This window comes from Alligator mississippiensis, chromosome 12, assembly GCF_030867095.1.
Source record: "Alligator mississippiensis isolate rAllMis1 chromosome 12, rAllMis1, whole genome shotgun sequence".
NCBI classification, from domain to species: Eukaryota; Metazoa; Chordata; order Crocodylia; family Alligatoridae; genus Alligator; species Alligator mississippiensis.
In genome coordinates this window covers 65,643-72,142 of record NC_081835.1, presented here as the reverse complement: position 1 = coordinate 72,142, position 6,500 = coordinate 65,643, and the positions used below count along the sequence as shown (strand labels likewise).

The following is a 6,500-nucleotide window of genomic DNA, read 5'->3' as shown; positions in this document are numbered from 1 at the left end:
CCCGTTGGCCGCCTTGAGGCGAGCCGCGATTGGGTGGAAGAGCTGTATGGGCGGGGTCTCGGAGACTCCGCCCTTCCTCGCTTTGATTGGCCTTTGCCGGTGGAGGCGGGTCCAGGAGGAAGTCTCGTTCTCCGCAGTCTGATTGGCTGTTGGGTTTGGTAGGAGGAGTAGACCCAACTGCGTGCTGATTGGTCCGACTCTGATCTTCAGCGGCTCCGTTTGCGCTGGCAGGGCGGGTGGTGGTTTTTTGGCCGCAGGCCGCTGGCCCTGCATGTGATCTGATGCTGCCTGTGGGCTCCTTTCTGAGGTGTGTCGTTCCTAGCAAGGTCTGCATGGTGTTTCCCTGTTTTAAAGTTAATTAAAAATGAAAAAAGGTTGTTCAGTAAGAACTGCATGACATCTGTTCTAGTGGAGAGTGGGGATCCTTGTTTTAACATAAGTACCATGTTGATCCCGGTGCGGGGGGACGAAGAATTGCCGGTATTATTCGTATTCTACGTCCTTGTCACGACAGAAATGCGTGGAGGTGGGATGCGTGTGCAGATGTGTATACAGTGCGTGTACTATGTGTAGAATATATACGGGAGCCCCGCGGCAGTACTGAGCGGTTGCCCCCTCCCCGCCGTTGTGTCCCGGCTTCGCGCCCGGCTGCAGGGACAGGAGGGCACGTGGAGCCACTTTCGTCCCTGTCCTTGTCCGCTCGCTGGCTGCAATGCCCGGCGTGACCACAGGAGAGCAGCACTGAGCCGTCCTCAGGAGCCGTTCCCCCCCTCCCGCAGTGCCCGGCGTGAGCCACCGGGGGCAGCACCGAGCGCGCTCTCCTTCGAACCGTGGTGCGGCGGGGGGGACTTTGGGTTTGTAACCCGCGTGGGAGCGGGGCACGTGCGGGGTGCGCGGGGCCGCAGCCCGGGAGCCGCGGAGCCGGTGCTGGCGGGACGCTGCCCCGCGCCGCCTGCGTCTGGCCCCGCTGCTCGTCGCCGCTGTCCTGGGGCGCCCGGCCCGGCCTCGTTCCGCAGCGGCAGGGGCAGGACCCGGGGGTGTCTGTGGGGGCTGTGTCCTGTGTGGAAACGTGAGTTGGGAACCTTTTTCTGGCAGTGCGGTGATTTTGTGGGTGGGAAGTTGGTCATTTAGTGTGGTGATTTGGGGCGTTTCTGTGGAAATGTTTGGGGAAATCTGGGGATTTGGGACCTTTTTTCTGGATGTATGTGGAAATGTGTTTTTTGCTGTGGGAAACTGGGAATTGTGTGTGATGATAGCTCCTTTCCTTGAAAACACAGTGGCTCTGTATTTAAAGCTGGTTACTCTAGTAGTTGGTAGAAATGTGTTTAGAGAGATGGTGTGGTAATTTTAGGGTGAGTTGGGAGGGTTTTTAGGGGACTGGTTTGTTGTGGGATGTGTGGGAAAATTGCGTGGCAATTGGGCAAGCATATGGAAATACGGTCAGGTTGTGTCAGGGAAATTTTCTGGGGACTTGGAAACCCTTTTTGTAGGAATGTGTATAGATAAGTGAAGATATTTGTGTAGTGATTTGGGTACCCTTAATGGAAATGTGCTGGGTCGGCCCACGGCGGTCATCTTATCCACTGCGGCGCGGTTAACGGCGTGTGCGTTTTCACTCGTGTGAAACGGTCTAACGTGGGTGTGCCCTTTCTCTGAGGCTCTCCTCATGCACCTGTCCTTGGCACCAGCATATCAGTGGTGAGCTGCAGTGTGACAGAAGTGTTACTTGGGGCAGAAGGGCCCCCAGGAGCTGTCATGTCTGCAAGGGTCATTCTGGGTACCGAGACGGGTGTGGCGGTCCCTTGGAAACAGCCAAAGCACCACAGGCGAGTACGTGTTTCTGCTTTGACACGCCAAGCAGACAGAACGTACCAGCAGTTGCCTGGGCTTCTGCCTGGAGGCACGTCATTCACGTGCCCTGCTCCAACGGGAACACCTCCACTGACTGCAGCTCTTGCCTCCAACTGCTGGTAGCACCCTCAAAAAGCAATGGCTTGCCCCTTGACTTGCAGAATACTGGGGGCCCAGACCCCACAGACTTTGTATTCTCTTCCCCTGTGCCTGGGGGAGGTGTTGAGCCCTTTGATCTCTGCAGTCTTCAGCACTTGTTAGCCACTCCTCCTTATGTGCGCAACACCCAGCCCCTGTGACCTTGTCCTACCTGACAGCCTCTGTCCGCCTCTCCTAGTCTCATCCTTCCTCGGAAGGCTTCCCATGAAATCCCGTCTTCTGTCCCAGCGTGCAGCAGGCCTGCACCAATGTTTTCCAGCTTGCTTTAGAGAGTTGTAGGGTAGGGGTGGTGCTTCCTTGCCCCCTGCTGTTTGCTTCTGTCCGCTTTAAGGTGTTCATGTATTTCAGTTTTCCTTTTCTCCCCTCCTCTGTGGTGCCTGTGTGTTGCGCATATGCAGGATGTTGGCGTAAGGCAGGGGCCGGCAGCTCTTTGGTCCTGTGGGCCACGGAGGCGGTACTGGGGAAGGCGAAGCAGGCCGGTCAGCGGTGCCGATCCCGAATAGCCCAGGTCCCGCGTGCCCTACGGCTCCTCCCCGTACTGCCAACAGTGCCCAGCCTAAGCCCCGACCCCCAGCCCGCCCTGCACCTTCTCTGGACTCCCTGGACAAAGTTGACCAGATGGAACCTGTGTGCATAACCCTGGCCCGTTGTGCCCCTGCTCCAGACAACCTGTGCACACTGAGCAGCGGCAGTAGCTGTTGCTCGACATGGCGGAAACATGACTCCTCCTCGTCACGGTGGCCGGTCCCTTCTTCCTGCAGCTGTGCAGAGTCTACACGTGGGCTGCCCTGGGGCTTGTCTCCACTGCCATCGCTGCTGCTTCCGGGCCGTGCGGCAGGGCCGCGACGGCTGTGCAAAGGAACCGTAGGGCAGCCCAGCCTCAGGCTCGTAGCGGTTGCAGCCAGAAGAGCCTGGTAGCTGTGAAAGGTGTGGGGCCACTTGCCCCTTGTGCCGAGCACGAGCTTGCGTTCACCTCTGGCAGCTACGGCCGCTGCTCAGCGTGGATGGGCACACGTAGAGGAGGCGCCGTGCAGTTTGGGGTTTGGGCCGTGTGCACGGGTTCTGGCTGGGCTGGTGCTCGTCCACTCTGCCGGGCCTAGTCCTGAGCGGGCACTGGCTGGATGGAGTTGGAGCTGTGCGTGTGGGTCCCTGCCAGTAGCTTGGGTTTGGGGCAGTGGCGGCAGAAACTGAAAGCAGCTTTCTTTGCCTGCGCAGCCTGGGGAGGCAGTTCAGGCGCACCCCGCTGCATGCCCAGAGGCAGCGGGATGCACCAGAGGCTAGACAGTGATTGGGCAAGACAGGATTGAGGTACCTGCCAAGGGGCAGACTGAGTCCCTCCATGGGCCACATCTGCCCATGCTACTCATGGTGTTTCATATGGAACAGGTTTTAGGAGCAGAGTATCTGGAAGGAGGACTACTGTTGTAAAACTGTCCGTCTCCCTGCAGCTGTCTCCCCACACGGATTTGTGGCGCTGAGCAGCCGTAATATGCTGGTGCCCTGCCCATGGCGTTTTCCCTCCCCCCTCAAGGCCAGTGCTCCTCGCTCCCCTTTTCTATGCTGATGCTGAAACCTGTCTAGAGAGCAGGTTGCAAAGCACCACACTTTCATTTTTTAAGCAGAAAAAGAAATGAAAAAACCTGTTGTTGTTCAGGAAGCACCGCAGGACATCAGTTCAACTTCAGGGGAGTTTGAGATGTGTGGTATACAGATTCTCACCTGTGCAGGAGGGAGGAGGAGGCTAACAGCAGATTGTCTCCACTTTGCAAATGTCTTTTAAAGCTTTCCTCTGTTCACATCGAATGTTTACGTGTGGTTTTTGCTTTGTTTTTTAAATGGATATTCCGATACGTGTCAAGCAGATTGGCGTCGCTGGAAGTTTGGGAATGGGAGCGAATCCGTTTTCCAGCGGACTTGGGAGATGTCAATGAGCGGGGGCCTGTGTCCCTGGAAAAAATACAACTCTGGAAGGGAAGAGCACTGCTCATCTCTTTCCCTGCCCACCTGGGAATGCTCCTTGTCCTGTTTTGTTTCTTTTACTCTGCTGTCTAGACCGATTTTTCATTTACAAAGGTTCACAAAACCAAAAATCAGTTGGTGTTTTAAGCTGCTTTTTTCCCACCTTTTCAGGAAGCAGTTACTCATCTTTGGTCTTGCCTGGTATTGAAGGCTGGAGAAACAGATTCTTATTGTACTTTCTCAGGCCATTGCTTGTGATGTAAATGCAGGCTTATTACTTGTTAACAGTTGCAAAGAGCATGTTCATCTAACACAGGAGGTACATAGTCCCACTAGGGACCTCTTACTGGACTTGGTGCTGGCGACAGGGGATGACCTGGTAGGGAATTGACTGACTCGAGGTAACCTAGGGGACAGTGACCATCCATTGATTGGATTCACTATCTGGCACAGGGTGGGAAAAATAACCAGTAGGGTAGGAGTGCTAGACTTCAGTGTGGTCAGGAGATTAGTTAGCGAGGCGCTGAAGGACAAGAGCACTGGTAAGATGGGAGTCCAGGAATGGGAGTTGTTCCTAAAGGGAGCAATCCTACAGGTGTAGGAGAAGATGATCCCGTTGCACAGGAGAGGGGAAAGAGGGGCCAAGAAACCCTCTTGGCTGAACAGCAAAATGCAGGAAAACCTAGGGGCAAAAAAGAGGCATATAGACAGTGGAAGCATGTGAGATTTACCAAGGTGGAGTATACCTACTTGGCCTGCACTTGCAGGGAGGCAGTTAGAAAGGGTGAAGCAGAAATGGAGCTTGGGCTGGCAACAAAAATTAAAAACAAGTAAAGTCTTTCTTTAGGTGTATAAGGAGTAAAAAGAAGGTGCCATGGTAGCATAGGAACCCTACAGGACAAACTAGGGTAAATAGTGATAGGTGGGGTGAGCGGGGCAAGGTTGAGCTCTTCAGTGAGTTTTTTGCTTCTGTATTCCTGAACATGGAACAGGACAAGTCTCCCAGTTGGATGCTAGACAGGCATAAAAGGGACACCAGCCCACCAAGTGTTTGTGCCAACTTGGTGAAGAGGCACTTGGAAAGACTGGGTGTGTTTAAGTCAGCAGACCCACGTGATCTTCATCCAAGGGTGCCAAAGGATTTGGCAGCATTATAGGAGAGCCCCGACACAGCTGTTTGAGCACTCGTGGCACTCGGGTCAGGTCCCAGAGGGCTGGAAAAGGGCCAGTGCGGTCCCTACCTTTAAGAAAGGAAAGGAGGATCCGGGTAACTAGACACCAGTTAGTCTCACTTCTATTCTGAGGAAAACCTTTGAAAACATTAAGGATCACATTTGTGGGAGTCCTGGAAGGTGGGGGGATGCTGAAGGGCAGTGAGCACTTATTCATAGCAGGTAGATCCTGCCTGACTAACCTTGTTTCTTTTTATGACCAGGTCACAAAATGCTTACACACAGGAATTGAGGTAGATGTCATCTACTTGCATTTTAAGAAGGCCTTCAATATGGTATCTCATTCTAATGTCATTAATAAACTGAGCCGCTGTCACGTAGATGATTACACGATCAGGTGGGTGGCAAAATGGCTCAGCGTCATACCCAGAGAATAGCGGTGGATGGGTCGGTATCGACCTGGAAAGATGTGGGCAGTGGAGTCTGACAAGGCTCGGTCCTTGGACCTGTGCTGTTTAATGTCTTCGTGAGTCACTTGGATGAGGGCGTGGAAAGCACTCTGTCCAAATATGCAGATGATACCAAATTTATGGGTAACGTTAACATGCTAAAGCAGAGGTCCTCAAACTGTGGTCTCTGGACCAGCGCTGGTCCACAAGCTCCATGTAGGTGGTCCTCAGAAAGGTTGCAGAACAATTGAGAATCTCTGCATTTGGCCCTGCAGTTGATTACTTTTTTTTCCGGTGACGGAGATTAAGCGGTCCGCTGAGACCCTCGGCAATTTTCAAGCGGTCCGTGCAAAACAAAGTTTGAGAGCCGGTGCGCTAGAGGGTTGGGACCAAATCTGTGGGCACCTGGGCAGGTTGGAAAAATGGGCAGACCAGAACAGGATGCAGTTGAACAAAGACAAGTGCAAAGTGCTGCACCTAGGGAGAAGGAATCACCGGCACGCTTACAGGCTGCGGGAGGGCTTTCTCAGCATCAGAGCAGCGGAAAGGGATCTCGGAGTCAGCGTCGATACCGAGATGAGCGTGAGTTGTCAACGTGACAAAGCGATTGGTAAAGCTAACTGCACTTTATCATGTGTTCGCAGGTGCAGGACAAACAGGTCCAGGGAGGTGATGCTTACCCTCTACGCGACATTGGTCGAGCTGCAGTTGGAGTACTCTGTCCGGTTTTGGACGCCACACTTCAAGAGGGATGTGGACAACCTTGTGAGGGTTCAGAGGAGGGCAAAAGTATATCTATTATAGAAAATAACATGCAGTATATTTAGTTACATCAATTGCCACACTGCTAGCTAAAGATAAACCTATGATATACCATATAGGGATCATTTATGTACGGTCTGTTAGCTCC

General features: G+C 53.5%; 1 long non-coding RNA gene across 29 annotated transcripts in view; it reads left to right on the top strand.

Annotated features, from left to right (window-relative positions):
* The first annotated feature begins 307 nt into the window (after nucleotides 1–307).
* LOC132244515 (uncharacterized) overlaps nucleotides 308–6,500 on the top strand; it is a 35,551-nt gene continuing 29,358 nt past the window's right edge. For 13 of the 29 annotated variants that reach the window (XR_009456064.1, XR_009456062.1, XR_009456068.1 and 10 more), the window contains exon 1: nucleotides 3,561–6,379. This is a non-coding gene — a long non-coding RNA (uncharacterized LOC132244515). Of the gene's footprint in view, nucleotides 327–907; nucleotides 1,070–3,556; nucleotides 6,380–6,500 lie in introns of those variants that run through there. The other 16 variants (XR_009456063.1, XR_009456036.1, XR_009456047.1 and 13 more) reach the window with 12 other exon arrangements.